Raw genomic sequence first — 17387 nt, forward strand, 5'->3', positions numbered from 1 at the left:
AATAACTTGATAGCAATAGAACTTTTGGAAAGAAAACAGAGGGGCTTGTGCATAACACTACCCCACTCTTCTTGTTGCTCTGTTTTAAACATGTAAACAAACACTATGAAATTGTGGAAAGTGTGGCCCTTTAAATGAACTTGGCTTTGCAACGAGGCCCAGTGATGTTAGCATGGCAGGAGCCTCTCTTTGAGTGGGCCCTTCCCTGCTTAGTCAGGGGGACACCATGGGCAATACTATGAACTGTGAATGTCCCTAAGATGAATGAGAATTTTTCCTGTTGCAAGTAGCAAAAATACAAATGCAGTGCTGTCCTCAGAAGCAGTCATAGTGCTAGAAACTCAAACAATGGCACCAGGACCTGTTCCTCAGCTTTGCCTCCTTTGGAATATGAGCTGTCTCATTGCATCTCCATGATTTATTTTCTTAATTCTAAAAGATGGCTGTAGCCACAGAAGCCTTACATTCTCCCATCCTGTTTCAGAGGAAGAGTAAAAGCTTTTCTTTCCTAAGGCCTCAGCAAGCGCTGCCTAGAGTCCCACTCCCCTGATTGGTTACATGCCCATTTTTAAACCAATCACTGTGGTCGGGCTGAGTGGCATGTACTGAATGGCTTAAACCAATTAGAGCTCTTCACTGGAGCTGGAATAGAATCAATCCCACACTGCCCACTGATGTTAAGGGAGAGGTGATTTAAAGGAAATTCTGGCACTGTTAGGAAAAGGAGGGATTATGGATGCCTCTGCCAGTCTGGCTGGTGGTCTCAACCTTCCTTTCTTTTCTTTTTTATAATAGGTTTTTATTTTTTAGAATAGTTTCAGATTTACAGAAAAAAAAATGGTAAGATATCACAGAGGAGACCCAAATATTCCACACCCAGTTTCTCCTATTATTAATACCTTACAGTATATGGTACATTTATGATAATTAATGAACTAATATGATACATCACTATTAAGTAGGATTGATATTTTATTGAGATTTTAGATACCTAATATCTCTCTTCTGTCCCTGGATCCCATTCAGAGTACTACATTGCAGTCTGTTCTCATGTCTTCTGAGGCTCCTCTTGGCTCTGGCAATTTCTCAGACTTCCTTTGGTATCTTCCTCCTTCACCTTGTGACTTAAAACCAAGTGTTACTTTTATCAAATCAGTATGTCCAGCTCATAGTAGGAGCTAAAGAGATTACTTGTTGCATAACTGAATTAATAAAATGTTTTAAAGTCTCAGTTAATTTAATGGTTTTAGGAATTTTCTCTTGAGGGGGATTTATATCTTGAACTGGAATTTGATTTAAGCCAGAGGGGATGATGCTCTAAGCATGAAATTGTATGTTCAGTTGGAGAAGGTGATGGTAATGAGATTGGAGGAGAAGGAATTTAGCCACTGGGGACTTCATGGCACATTTAAATTTGTATTATAGAGACAGCCTTATGTAAACTCCCATGTCACGAGTAAAACTTTGATATAATAGAGGGTAGGATTCATAAGATAGCAGCTATGGTGGAATGTTTTAGGGGAAAATACTAGTTGAAGAAATAACAACTACTACAAGTAACTTGCTTCACTCTGTGAAAAGAAATTTGGAAAGGGAGGCTGGGGCTATAGCAGATGATATTTGGTGATTTTTATTTTACATTCTTCACAGCCCTCTAGACTGGGGAGAAGGGTTGATTTTTTTTTTTTTTACTTTAGTTTATTTATCTATAATTAACAAATCAATGTTTAGCCCCTCATAGTTTGTTAAGGGTCAGCTATAACCTTTAGCCCTGGGACCAGGATTATCCTAACAAATTATGGTTCTTTCATTGTTTCATGTTCTTACTTCATCTTCGGTTACTAGAGAGAGACAGTGTCAGGAAATTCCTGAAACTGACAGAGAGAGTGAATGAAGCTCTAGAAACTAATTGTATGAAGCTTGCTGTTCTCAAGGGCAGTTAGTGGCTAGCCTTGGCCAAGGGTAGGATTTTTTGAGACTTCTTTCAAGGAGACTCAGGTTGGAATAACACAGTGAGGCTGTCAATGGCTTCCTCCTTCCACAGGATTAGGCATCTAATCCTGTGAGGGGCCAATCTTGGGCTTAGACTGGACCCACCTTGGGTACACCTAACAAGCAGGCAAGCCAGGTGTTCCCTGCCCCATTGTCCTTTTTCCATGTCTCCCTTTGTTGCTTACTGTGATCCCTCCTTAAGGATCCCTTAAGGGCTTCCTTAAGTTGCGGAGCCCTTATGCTGAGGTTCTCCTACTGTGTCCTTCTCATAGCCCACTCTTTGGAAAGAGTCTAACACACCCATTTGTATCAGGATGTACATGTATGAAAATGTTCAATCTTTATCATGGAAAGAACCTTTACTGTAGAATTTCAGGCATCAGACAGCTGTGGCTAGGACATGGAGGGTAGATACAGTTTTAAGTAGCTCTGAAATGTGACCACAAGTGCCCAGCTCCCACCCTGTGTATGACCAGAGCTGGGAACTGGGGTCGGGTTTAGTACCCTGCTCAGCTGCAGTGAGTTGGAGAAAGCCTCCCCTTTCCTGAGCCATACTCTTCTGGGTTTGATACAAGAGTCTTGCAGTTCTCCCGGCATATCGTTGAGGAAAACAACCACTTGTCTCCTCTGTATTTCCTGTACGTGCGTTCAGTTCAATAAATATTTCCTGAGCACCTGCTTCTGCCAGATAACTTGTGAAGCTCTGAGTTAGGTGAGGTCACACTGACCACCTCATCGGGGAAAGCCTCATTGGGGATGCCTGCTCATGGACAAGTCATTCTGCCAGGAGGCCCATTTGGGAGTGCATTCTTCTCCAGTGACAGAGGACAAGTAGAGGACAGAGTGTGGCTGAGGCGAGGAGGGGTGAATCCTGACCTGGAACGACTTCACTATGAGCATCTGGAGGTTCAGCAGTGCCTTCTCAGATTCGACAGGAAAAGACGGAGGAAAATTATTCCCAATAATAAGACCAGGCATGAGGTGCATGACCTGGTGGAGCTGTAGCTGGAGGAGAAAGGAGGGAAGGTAAGTGGTGGCAGGCTTGGGGCTGGAAAGAATTCACCATGGAACTCAGCACTGCTTACCAGCAATAATGACCATGACATTTTGCTTAAATTTTCTGTGTCTCATTTTCTCATCTTTAAAATGGGGACAATAATGGCTAACTTGTAGGCTTGGTGTCAGGGTTAAAGACATATCTAGTATACATGCTTGGAGAAGTTTGTGAAACCTGGCAGTGGCTCAGCAAATGTTCTTGTACAGTTAGGGTGCCACTAGGCATTGTACCGAATAAACCTCCAAATGTCAGTGCTTAACACAGTAAAAGTCCCTATTTTCATTCCTGTAACAGTTTTGTGGGGATGTTCCTGTTCTCAGAGGTAGTTCTGTTCAGTAACTTCACCATCTCCTCAGATGCCAGGAGCCCTTGGCATTTTGTCAGCAGGTGAGGATGGGAAAAGCACAATTCCTTTTAACCTTTACCCGGGCTTTGAGGTGACACATATCATTTGGTGAGAACAGATCCCACAGCCCTACCTGGTTGGCATCTGTTTCCTGGAACAGCTCTATGGGGAGGGTGGATTTTGGTATCTACTTAGTAATAATATATATACCTCTGTCTCTGTCAGGAGGAAGAAGAGGGGGGCGGCAGCTGGGGTCTGATCATGAGTATCTTAGTTCTAGATTGAGGGTCTAGGTTTTGCTCAAAAACATAGTGGTTGGGGCTGGGGATAGCAGTGGTATCCCCATTAGGCACCATATGAAACTCATTGCTCAGTTTCTCTTGCTCCCCAGGCTGGGAGTCTGACACTTCCTGAGGACCAGGGAGCAAGTAGTCATCCTGTTTTCCCTGTCGTCAATGAAATGAAGTGGGTGATGAGATTTATAGCTTATATAAGGCTTTTGAGTTAGTCTATTAGAGTGAGTTCATGCAGAGGGTTAGCCAAATATCCCTCCAAGTTGAAATAATAACTGCTGCATTATCTCTGCTTTTATCTAAGGAGCTACAAAGCACTTTACAATGCCTCATAGCATCCCCCTGAGGTGACTTATACTATAGCTATTTTAACAGGGAGATTTTATCTCTGTTACAAGTTGGTTTAAAGCCATTCAGCAAATACCCTGGCCAAGGTTAAAAATTCTGTTTAGGAAACAGAGGCGGTTGGACCCAAGCTCTATTTTCCACTCTCCCTATTAGGGACTATATAGAGGTCTCTATTTTATCATTATGATGATTTTATTGTTGGTATCTCAGGTACATTTCTTCATACAGGAGATCAGTGGGGGCCATTGAAAGCCTTTCAGACATTTTAGCAGAAAATTATTTCCCCAGAGGAGTGATACCGTCCTGTATGTGTGGAAGGTGAGGACAAACTCTTCCCCCTTAATGAAGCTCACACGTGAATTTATGCTGAAAGTACTGGGGGGAGTTGGCTGTCCAAGTTATCTTGGTAAGTGATCTTGTTTGAGAAAATCAAATTTGGGCTCCTTTAGGCATACTCTTCCTGGTATCTCTGTCATCTTCTTCTTTTTCTTCTCCTCCTCCTCCTCCTCCTTCTCCTCCTTCTTCTCCTCCTTCTTCTTCTTCTCCTTCTTCTCCTTCTTCTTCTTCTTCTTCTTCTTCTTCTTCTTCTTCTTCTTCTTCTTCTTCTTCTTCTTCTTCTTCTTCTTCTTCTTCCTCCTCCTTCTCCTCCTTCTCCTCCTCCTCCTCCTCCTCCTCCTCCTCCTCCTCCTTCTCCTTCTTCTCCTTCTCCTTCTTCTCCTTCTCCTTCTTCTCCTCCTCCTCCTCCTCCTCCTTCTTCTTCCTTGAATTCTTTGGATACAGACAAGCCTCCTTTAGAATTCAGGCATTGCCGCTCAGATCAAAAGTAAATTTGGAGTGGGGGGAGTTTCTCTTTTATCCATTAGGTATAAAAACATTTCTTCTGGGGCTATAGATCCACTCCCTCAGACTCTGAGGTGGGAGAGTGCTCTCACGAATCACCTACACGAGGGAGTGCAGGAACTTAGGATTGGGCAGGGGGAGAAGTTGAACTGTGAGGCAATTGTGACAAAGGCCTCAGCTGGGAACTCTGGAATGATAACAGCCCATTAGAGCTGTGCTGAGGTGAGGTAAGGGGACCTGGACTTTGTAGCCCTGTGTTTCCAGCCATTGGCTATGGACTGCCTATAGGAGGTGGTGTAACTCAGAGCAAGGAAGCCCTCTTTAGCCAAGATCAGCTCCTGGGGGTGGGGGGAGTCTGCTGTGAACTGCCAGTGGCCAATACGCATGGCATCTGGGGGAAGGGGTGTCTTGGTCCTGGGCAGTGCACCACCGCATCTATAGGGAACACCCTTTCCATGCTCAGATCCACTGTATTCAAATATTAAGTTCACCCCTTTTGGAAACAGGTCCTTAAGAATTCTGGTTAGCCTCTTTCCATGGGGTACTTACAAGAGGAAGGCTAGAAGAGGAACCTGAGCTCCTGCATTGCATCTGTTCTCAGGGCTGCACTGATACTCACCAATTTTCTCATCTTTTCTCTATCCCTCCTCACTCTTGTCTGCACTTTGCAGGTAAAAGTGGCTTATTTTGTGGAGCAACCCAGACCCTCATTTGTGAGGGGTCTGAATCCCTGCTCACCATGTCCGTCTTGGTCTGTAACAGCTACATTTGACCTTCAAAATTGGATAGGAGTACCAAGAGACACCCTAGTAGACATCCAGTCGGAGGGAAATATTTCCTATGTGCAAGCGAAGACTTGGGGACCTGATGAGCCTAGCTTTGTCAAGATGGGAGTCACAGTTTCCCCAAGCAGGTTGCTGAGACTAATGATAGTTGGGCCACTCCTGCTCCCACCCCTTTTCTCCAGATCCATGTGTGCTATCAGTGGCAGACAGTCTTTGAAGAGTTTCATGTCTTAGCTGGACACCTCAGGGAATCTTCCAAAGGTCAGCTGAGTCCAGGAGCTTCTGGTTAATGCAGTAAGTGATAAGAGCACTAGGTCTTATTCTCATATGCCCACTGCTATACCTTCTTTGCTCTAAAGCAGGTTCCTTGGTTCAATGTAGTGCTACATGTGATTCCATATTGGTGAACCAAGCATTCTGTAAGCCTTTGGATAACAGTGCAGTCTGAGACTTAGGAGTGGAGAAGGCAAATTTATACCCAGCATATGTGTCAAATCTAATCAAGATCAGTCATTATCCCTTTTAAGTAGAAGGGGTTCAATGTAATCAACTTGCCACTAAGTAGATGTTTGGTCTTCTCCAGGGGTGGTGCCATTGGTCTTTTCTATAGGCAGATGGGACTTTGGTCAGCAATAAAAGATAGACAAGACTCGATGCTAGGAACCCCATGCTGTTGGGCCCATGTGTACCCTCCATCCCTGCCACATTGGCTAATTTGTTCATACAGACATTAAGCCAAAACTGATGTGGCCAATGACAGAGGCTGTCTTTCATTAAGTGGCTGAATCATTCTACTTGGTTGTCAAGGGGTTATCAGTTCCAGAGTCCTCAAAAAATCTTGATACTTCTCTTTCCTTAGTGTATGGTTTCTTGAATAGATGGTCAGTGATCCTTTTAGGGAAGGATTGCATACTCTTGCCATGGTATGTCAGGATCTTTTCTCCTGGTAACTCATTCTCTCCTTCAATCAATGGGCTGTAGTTCAGAAAACTTGCTCAGATATGAAAATTGTGTAAGGATTATTTATTTTATTTCTATTTTAATTGAAGAATTACCCTGGACCTCCTAATAATCCATCCTTAATTTATTTTGATTATACAAATTATGCAATATCCTGGTGGGCTGCCTCTCTCCCTTGTCTCTGGGGATGTTGTGTTCTCTTAACAATTTCTGTGGCTCTCTGTAGGTTAATTACCCCTAGAACCTCACTTTCATTTACTATTATATTGTACCCAACTTGTTTCTGAGGTTTAAGTGCCACCACCTGACTGCTATTATTTTGTGATCTTGTCAGGTCCATTGCTGGGAGCCCTATTCTATAAAAACAATGGTGTTAGCCCTAGACTACAAAAGATTTCCACTATTGAGCTTCTCAGTGATGTTTGTATCCTTATCAGCAGCATATTTTTTTTTATCACTTTGGACATGCAAAGTATCTTCTGAGCCCTCTGAACCCACTAAACATAGTTCATTGATGGGTTTTCCTTAAATAGTGTCTTCCTTCTAACATGCCATTTTTCTTAGACTTTTGATGTTTCTTTCTATCCTCTGCCATGATAATCAGGGCATGTCTTAGTGTGAGCCATGTGAGCTTCCAAGAGGTGTTCTACCAACATATTGGCATTATCTCCAATGTCACTGGCAGGACTTTAAATCCTATATCACTGGAGCCTGTTCCCATATCTATAAATTCTCTCTTATCCAGTGGTTCTGCTGCTTGAGCCAGCATCTTCAGGACACAGCCCTGTGCATCCTCTCCTGACTCCTGCTGGTATACATTGCTTGGTCCTGCTTCTTCTCCAGGGTATTTTCATTATCTTTCCTTAGGAGACCCTGCAGTCATCAGCTGGTTATGTTATAGCTTCACCCTAGTTAGTGGTCTGGAGCCAGAGAGGTGATAGGAGTAGACCCAGAGGAAGCACATATTGCCTTTCAAGTCAGAGTTTTCTTAAGCATTTTTGTCAAGCAGTGAGAGAGTTGTAGCTTTCAGCAGGGATGAGTGGGCCTCCTATGTAAACCCAAATAGTTCAGTGGGACTGGGGATTTCAAAGTTTTCAAATATGTCAAATAAAATGTCCCTATCCCAAGTCTCAAGGTCCCATTCCTTCCCAAACAGGGTATTAATCTTTCATAGCATACTTGCTAGGGTAGTGAATTCAGCCTTCTCTGGAACTCCACTACCCTTATGACTCAGTCCCCAGACTGACCCTCAGGTTATTCTGACATCCCTCCTTCCCTATCCCAATCACCCCAGAGAGGAGAGCCTTTTCTATATTCTGCCAGGGAGGCCCTCTGAATTTTATACTTCTTAAATTAGAAGTCAGTCACCCTTGGTCTTCCATTGTCCTTCTCCATTGATCACTCTCAAGGGGAGCCATTCCATTCTATCATTCGTATTAATTAATTATTACTTTTCCAGAAACTCTCAGACACCTGATACATTGCATCTGCCAGTGCCTACCTTTCCTATGGTATCTCTTCCTAGTTCACCACTGGTAAAAAATTTTTAAATTGCACTGCTAAAACTTTCCAGGGACTATCCACTCTTCTCCTACTCTTGGTGATGGAATTATCATTGCCGCTGGCTAGATGACCTCTCTCCAAAATCCCATCTTATAGCCTTCTTTGTTGGGTTACTCCTACACCAATTGTCTTAGCTCAGATGCCCTGGAAAGCAACTCTGTGATGGGAAACTTTGTGCATAAAATTTTTCTGGGTATGTTTTTAGGAACAATGCTCCTGAAAGAATTGTGGCAGCAGGATTGAGCAGAGGGGAGAAGTGGATCAGTGAAAAAGTTGGAACAGAGGCTCCAGCTGCTCCCACTGAGAACTCTGGAGTGCTGATGTCCCATCAGAGATGCCTTAAATTGATGCAAAAAACCAGACCTTTGTATCTCTACACTGACCAGTCATTGCATATGTATGGCCCCAGGGAGGGTGTATGATCTTGCTGAAAGCAGTTCCTTTTGGTCAAAGGCAACACCCCAGCTGTGGGCCATCACCAGCCAACACTCCTGGCACCAGGGAAGTGAGTGTCCTGGTCCTGAAAGAGCATCCTGGGAAGGTACTGCAGCACCCACCATACCTGTTATAGACCATCATAAACCACCATGTTGGGCCTGAGGCACAAAATCTGTCTCTGCCATAGTGTGCATGAGCACCAGACTCATAACTCAAAGGTCTATCAGATCATCTCTCCAGAAAGAAAGATGAAATTAATCTTTATTTTTACAGATGGGTCCTCAGTAGCAGAAAGATGAGACATGAAATATTATCTTAGTAATTCACTTTGTTGCTTATAAAGTGCACAGCAAATTGCCTGGCAGAGGATAAATACTCAATAATGACAATAAAGATAATAATAGCAAATCTTTAATAAGTTCTTACTCTGGGCCAGGCACTCTTTTAAGTTCTTTTCATATATTGATGCATTTATCCCACAAATAACCCTGCGTAATAGAAGTGATATAGTCCTAAAGAAAGATTAGTAACTTTCTCAAATTCACACAGCTAAATAAACGGTAGAGCTGTGATTTGAATCCAGGCCTAATTTCAGAGCCCATGCTCATAATCTGTACTTTATTTTACTCTAATTGCTAGTAAATGATAGCTATTACTTTTTTTTATATCTTCTAACAAGTCTTTGATATATGGTAATGTTATAAGAAAGGATTTTGTTGGAATTTACATTTAGATTTACATTTTGATGGAGAGCCTATTTTAAAATGAGAAATCCTAGATCTTTCATGTCTCCTGTAGTGATGTGCTTCTCAAAATCGGCTGTATGTTAGAATCACCTGGGTAACTTTTAAAACTCCCAACACTCAGGCCACATGCCAGAACAAGTCAATCAGTATCTCTGGAGGTGAGGCCAGGCATCCGTAGTATTGGAAGTGCTCCAACACTTGTTGGAAGGTGATTACAATATGCATTCACATTTGAGAACTGCCGTAGGGTTTCATCCGCCTCTCTGCCTCTCAGCAGGACTCTACACTTGGCTTTCTTCCCTTGCCAGCATCTTCCCAAAGGAACTCATTCATTGTCCATAACTATGATGGTACATGTCTCTTTCTAAGGTCTGACTCCCCTGGACTACCCTTAAGAAGTAGGTACAATTATTAATTCCTATTTTTCAGAGGAAATCAAGGTACTAAGAGAGTAAGTAACTTACCCAATGTTGCACAGGTAGGAAGTAGTAATGTTAGGGTCCAAACACAGGCCTTCTGGTTCTAGAGTCCATGTGATTGGCTGTTATACTAACCTCTACCTACTGGACCGCTCCATTCATTACTTGGTCCTTAGTTGCTAAACTAAACCTTTTAACTTCTCCCACCTTTAGCCTTCTCCCTCGCCCTACCCCTCTAAAAAAGAAAACAAGTATTACCCAGGCATTATTTGCCTTCTTTAAAGGCACCTAAAACTTAAGATTCATCTTTAATGACTCCTTTTCCTTTGGCACTTGTATGTAAGTGACCTATTAGAATATTAAGCAGAAATTAGAAGATGAGTGGTAGAGTCTGCCTGAAGTGGGGAGTGTAGGTGTACAAAGTCCAATAGGGTCCATGGAGTTGGTGAAGAGTAGGCAACCATTAAAATCCAATCAAGTGTTAGGTTCCGTTCATTCTGCCTCATCGAAATCTCCCACATCTGGCATTTCTCCGTGGCCGCTACCATTGCCTTTCTAAACTATTGCTGTTCTTTCCTTTCCCCGCACACCATCTACCCTTGATCCAGATAAAGCTGGCTGAAACGCAGGCTGGTCATGGCATCTGAGCCCACCGTGAATCAACTGGTCAGAGTTACATTCTCAAATGTGAGGACATTCGAACACTTAGAAAATAATGTGACATGATCCAACAGATTTTCTCCTGAAGGAATAGGAACTCTGCCAGTAAAAAACCTAGCGATACCTTATAGGCCATAGGCTCCAGAACAGGAGGCACGAAGTCAGTTGCCTACAGAGGTGGCAGGCGAACATAGGTAAATCCCAGGGTCAGGGAGGCAGGGAGCTGAGGCAGCTGGAAGGTTTTTCACCCCGTGCAGAGGAAGTAGCTACTCTCAACTAAGCACATTGTTGCCTTGTGGTACTGAGAACTGGTGCGGCCAGCTTTTTCCATTTCTCTCCAGAAGCCAGAAATTCAAATTTAGTATGATACCTCCTGGCTTTTAAATATTGGAAACCAAATCAATTTTTTTCACTAGCATGGTGCAGACATACAAACCATGCCCACAGGCTACTGTAGTCAGCAGCCTCCAGTGGGAAACCAGTGGCCGGGGAAGGTGGTTTTCTCCTCTGTGTACTCCAACTCTCTGGTTGAATTGTAAATACCTAAGGCCTTGAGTTTTGAAAGTAGGTCCTGCAAATCCTAATGTAAAGTGCCCTCCAGCAATTCCTGAAATGAGCCTGATCCTATTAAAACAAAGAATGTGTGGCAGAAATAGAGACATTTCCTCAGTGGTTATAGGGTAACTAGATGGACTGTGAAATTTTAATCAAGTAGAAAAGCATGTATGCTTGACTGCACCAGCATTTCCTCAGAGGCAATTTCTCTGATTCTAAAGTCTAAAGACAAAGGAGAAAATAATGGGATCTAATATTACTGAGCATCTAGTATATACAAAGCATGCTCTAGGTATAATAATTATCATGTTAATTCTCTCTATAACCTTAGAAATGTAGTTGGGCAAGCATTTCTCTGGGCACATTTGTTATAAAAGTTACAGATTCACATGATGTTAAAACAAAGATGAAAATCTAGTAGCTTTGCCATTAAAATATCAGTGATTAGACTGAGATATGTGGAAAAAGTAATCATGGGTAAATTTTCTCTTTTTCTTGGGGGAAAAAAAGGTAGTTCAAAGAAAGTAACTCAGAGATTAAAAGCTAGTATGGGGATAAACCCAGAATTCAAACATGACTCTATTTAATGCTAAAATTTTTGTTCTTCCCATTGCATCCCACTATTTCTTTTTTAATGAAAGAAGTTTGTAAGTCAGGTGATACTATTCTGAAATCAGTGATCTGAAGAATATTATAAATCATCAGATCCTAGAGTTATAGCTCCCAGGTACCTTCTTCTACCATCTAATACAGAGTGGAGCAAATTGCCCCAGAACTCTCATTATGGTGAGCAGATAAACCACCTAAAATACATATTCCTTTCTTCTTTCTAGAATGAGAAATAGATTGCATTCCCAGCTTGCCTTGCAGATCAGTGTGGCAATATGACTGGGTTTTGACCAATGGAATTTGAGCTGAAGAGAAGTGTACCATTTCTGGGCCAAAAAAACCTTAAAGATGTAGCTATGGTCCTTACATGTTATTTTTCCTTTTATATGAGATAGATGTAAATGATAGCAACTAGGACCTGGGAAGTGATGGCAGAGCTGCAAGATGGAAAGAACCTGGGCCACTGAATCACTTCATGAAAGAAGACACACCACCCCAGAACACTCAACATTGGCCTGTGTAAGCAAGAAACACACTTCAGTGTGTAGAAGGTCTCATTCCCTTTATGATCTGTTGGTTACAACAACTGATATTACCCTAATGTAGAAATTGACACTATGAAGTGATATTGCCATATAAAAACCTAAAATATGTGGTTCTAAATTTGTAGTCAAGCAGGAAGAAAGTAGATATTTCAGGCTGGAAAGTTGGATACCCAGAACATTTGGTAATAGTTTTACTTGCTTCATTTGACAAGAATGTTTCAAGCAAAAATTGGTAATTTGAGATTTTTAAAAGGAAGGGGATATAGAAAATCCAGAAATTTGGGGGTGGGGGGTTTTACTGGGCTTTAAAAGCCAACTGCTTATGAATTAAACAATAAAATATAGACTAAAGAAAACATTGAACAATAAAAGCTCAGGCAATTTTTGGAGTTAATCAGAGGGAGTCCCAGCTTATAATTTTTCCCTTCTTCTGGGTATCTGCTTCCATTTCTCTGGCATGATCAGAGGGAAGACGAGACTCTTAAATATTAATTTAGAGTAGTCCAAAAAATATGGAATTCCCATCATTATTTCTGGATTTAGATATCTAAAGTATTTTTTATTGTTGTAGAAGATTTAACTGTTGTATATTCAGAAAGTGTGGCAGGCAGACTAATGACCCTCAAGGTTGCCACATCTTAATCTCTGGAACCTGTGAGTATATTACCTTACATGGCAAAAACGACTTAGCACATGTGATTAAATTAAGGACCTTGAGATCAAGAGACTATTTAGATAGGTCTCAAATATAATAAGGGCCCATAAAAGAGTCATAGGAGATGTGATGACCAAAGCAGAGTCAAAGTTAGAGAGAGATTTGAATGTGCTGCACTGTTGGTTTTGATGTTTGAAGATGGGCCATGAGCCAAGGAATACAAGCAGCCTTTCCACATGAGAAAAGGCAAGGGAATGGAGTCTCCCCGAGTGCCTCCAGAAGGAAGACAGCTCTGCGACACTTTGATGTTAGCCTAGTGCGACCATTTTACACTTTTGACCTCCAGAACTATAAAATAGTATATGTGTGTTGTTTTAAGCCACCATGTAGCAAATTTTTGCAGTGGCAATAGGAGCAGACAGTTAAGGTAAAGATTAGTGGTGTGAACAAGACTTTTCTCTGTCTTGATTAAATAGGTTCTGAAAGCATTTTTCAGGGCATTCCTTGGAAGCCTGAGGGTGAGACCATGGTCTTTCAGGGAGGCTAGCACTTCACACAGTCACATATGGAGCAGTCCTGAACCCATCACACTGGGTTACAGTAGTCTACAATTAGAGCATAAATCTCTTCCAGGCAGAGACTGAGTGCCCTCAAAGTCGTTCTGTTACAATCAGCCCTCCATATTCATGGAATCCACATCCACAGATTCAGTCAACTGCAGATTGAAAATATTCAGAAAAAAAATATTACATTGTTGTGTACTATGTAGTAAGGTCTATGACGGTTGTGTCTGTATTGAACATGTACAGGCTTTTCTATTGTTATTCCCTGGACATTATGGGATAACAACTATTTACAGAACATTTGCACTGTATTAGATATATAAGTAATCTAGAGATAATATAAAGTATATGAGAGGATATGCATAGGTTATATGCAAAAACTGTGCAATTTTATATCAGGGACTTGGATATCTGCAGATTTTGGTATCTGTGACTGGGTCCTGCAACCAATCCCCTGCAGATACTGAAGGATGACTATACAATTGAGAGAAAGGGACACTAAGACCGAGAAGGGAAACACAGTGTAGTGGCTAAGGGCACAGAGCCTTCAGATTATCTGATTTCATGCTACTTCCCAGCCAATGTGACTTTAAGCAGGATGCTTAACCTCTGCATACCTTCATTTCCATCTGAAAAAGGGGAATAACTGTAGTATCTTCATAAAATTGTTGTGAGGGGAAAATCGCTGTACATGTAAAGTTCTTAGAATAATGCCTGGCAAATATTTAGTGCTCAGTGAGTATAAGCTGACACCATACTCGCAACTTAGAGAGTTGAATGAATAGCGTGGAGACTCATAGCAGGTTATGGGCACAACCAGGGCTGGTATCTAGATGTATTGTTTCCTGGTTCAGGGATTTTTCTCCCAGGACACAGAGTGACCTCCTGAAATAGCTGGGAGAAGAGAGCAGTTAATCACCTTCTAGGGGTATGATGGGGTTGTGGAGTTAGAGAGGAAGAGAAGTGGTCTGGTTTAGCTTGTTCCCTGGATTACTCCATGAATGAGTCAGAGTTCTTTGGTTGCAACCACAAAAACTTCTTGGGCTGACTTAAGTGAAAGGGAGCTGTTTAAGGGTTGGTGGTGACGAGGCTCTCAGGATTGACGGGAAAGCTGGAGGCCAGGGAAGCAGGAGCCATATCCATAGTTCTCCAGCAGGAAGCCAGATGAAGATGTGATCTTCAAATGAATCTGATTCTTTGGTCCTACAGCCCCGTGCTCAAGATTCAAAGTCCTGGGAGACAACAGCTAATGTGTTGCATTCTAGCCAAGTGCCCATCCTCTGGCTCTACTGGGGCAAAGGGGAAAAGAATCTGGTCTCTGACTTCCCCATCATACTAAGACTCCATGACATCTTCATTCATTTCTCAAAAGCTTCATGGACAGGTGAAGGGAGAAAGTAGGCTGATTAGAACGAGATAGCAGCATGTTGGTGAGGGAAGAAGTTAAAAAAGGAAGTGTAGGGAGTTCTGTGTTCTGATGGGGAGCTGGCATGGTTTAATGACAATTGTAGAATCTGAGAGAAAAGAGAAAGATCAGCATAAGAGAAAGGTGAAGAAGGAAATGAAATAAAAGCTCAGCGGCATTTATCAGGAATTACAAGAGGGCTTGAAACTGACCTGGTTGGGGTACAAAATGAGAAAGGTAGGAAATGCGCATTTTTACAAGAAGAAAAGGCACGAGTATTGAAACTTAAAAGTAATAGGTTGATTATATTTAATAATTATATGAGGACCACTTATTATGTGTATATATACACAAACAAGTTAAAATTAATTGTGACCCGATTTAATAATTCTATAATATATTCAACAGAGACCACTCTGCAACTATTTTGGAAAGTGAAGATTTGGGTTTTATATTGCCATACAAAAATCTAAAATACATGGTTCTAAATTTGTATAATTTAGAAAAATTTAATTAAAGATATGTTGTGAGCAATTAAACATGCGAGTGGGGGAAAATGGGGTTTAGAAAAAAAATTATCATTTAAATACTCTGTGATATACTTAATGCCAGTGCATTTATGTAAGCATGCCTGGGTGATTTTTTTAATAGATGTATGTGTGTGCATGTGTGAAAAAATATTTGTTTTGGAACAAGTTGAATAGCAAATCATGTCTACTGAGAGCTGGAAGTATAAAATGTCATCATTAAAAACAAAACCATTGACAATGGTTCTTTATCTGATTTTCTTTTCTCCATTAGTGAGTGAATGACTCGATTATGGTCTAGGTTGGAGAGAAATACCACCATAGTTCCTGTTCCCATGGGGCCTACTGTTTGGTTGACTTCTCTTGGAAAGTCTGTTTTTCTAATGCATAAGATATGAGATCATGAAATACATTATACTGGAAGCTGGGAGGTGTGGGTTCTATCCCAGGCCCCTCTAATTAGTGTGTGACTTTGGGCAAGTCACTTAACTTCCAAGATCCTATTGACTTACAGGTTACCTGAAAAATGTATGTAAAATCCGTTTTTAGGTTCATGTTTATATTTCTAGAAGAGAATGTATCTAGCTTCATTTGCCTCTCAAAGATCCATTTGCAACTTGAAAGACTCTTTAAGTTTCTAGTGGCTAAAACTTATTCTTATCCATAAACCTTAGTTTTCCTTTTAGAATGTTCCAGAATAAGAAGAGTTGCCAGTCTGAGAGCTAGAAGGGAAGGCAAAAATCATTTGAAGCATTAACATCATTCTCTAAACACGAAAACCAAGGGCCAGATGGTTTATCAAAACAGAAGCAAATCGAAATATAAAGACATGATTTAATAGCAGGCTCCTCAGTTTCTGTCCCCTGAGGGAGTTTCTATCCATTTGTCTCTTTCCCAGATGCCTCCTGGAGATCCCCTCACAGGTTTTCTTATCAGACTTGACTTGGTTCTCTCTTAAAGCAAATATGTATCAAATGGTGACCATTTCTTCCTGCTTCCTGTTGATCCTGTTGGCTCTCCCAATCATGCACCCCAGTGGCCAAGGCGCAGGGGGACTCGGTGATGGCGCGCTGAGCCAATTGTAAATGCTCAGTCGCCATGCTTGCCCTGGGGCTCCGGGGCAGTAGAGCATACCCGTGCAGATTGCTGTGTGTGCCATTTGGAAAAAGAAGGAGCCGCTTCAGTCAGCTTTCTTTTTAGCTCAATGATCACAGCTGAGCCCTTAGACAAGTAACACAGATTCTTTTGGAAAAGGTACAATGGGTTTTTAACTGACTTACATTTCTAACTGCTTTTTGACCCATACCTGACGACCTGCTGCTCATGGATCTAGCATTCTTGGAAATGTGTTATTAACTAGATTCTTTTCTTTTGGCTGTTTATTCTTACCCAGAAATTCAATAACCTCTGATGGCTTATGAGGACTTTTCCTCCTTCATTCAAGACATAAATACCCAGCATCCCTGAGACAGTATAGAAGATTCTGCTCCCTTTTCACTGGTCATTGTACAGGGTTGGTTATGAAAGGTACTCAGGGTACAGGTTTGAGCAGATCAGCAGTGATCATGGAGGGTGCAGTTTGTGGAGTGACTGGGCTGTGCCTCCTTTGATGACAAGAAAACACTCTGTGAGGTAAGACCACCTGTCAAGTTCACGGAGTTAATGAGGACTGGAAATTTTGGGTCTTAGACGTTCTGGTTTAGTGTGTGCTCCTTTTATCAAAACATGGCCTCAACATCACTATCAAACTCCACTCATTTGCCCAGCGGTCTACCCCATCACCATCCTCCCTTCCTAAGAGGTCTGAAATGTCTGTCATCAGAAGTGACATATATATCCTACTCTACAAGGCCACTGTTAAATGCAGGTTTAACTAAAAGAGAATCTGTGAGGGGGCTGCTGGATTTCTCTCTGTGTGTGTGTGTGTGTGTGTGTGTGTGTGTGTGTGTGTGTGTGTATGAGAGAGGGAGAGAGAGAGAAAGAGAGAGAGGCTAAATCCTGTATGGGGGGGGGGCATCTCCAAGCATAGAAAGGCAGGCCATTAAAATGAGCAACACTTTCCAAGTGGGCACAGGAGAATG

This window comes from Pteronotus mesoamericanus, unplaced genomic scaffold (genome assembly GCF_021234165.1).
Source record: "Pteronotus mesoamericanus isolate MK-2021 breed Mesoamerican mustached bat unplaced genomic scaffold, CSHL_Meso_final contig_116, whole genome shotgun sequence".
NCBI classification, from domain to species: domain Eukaryota; kingdom Metazoa; phylum Chordata; class Mammalia; order Chiroptera; family Mormoopidae; genus Pteronotus; species Pteronotus mesoamericanus.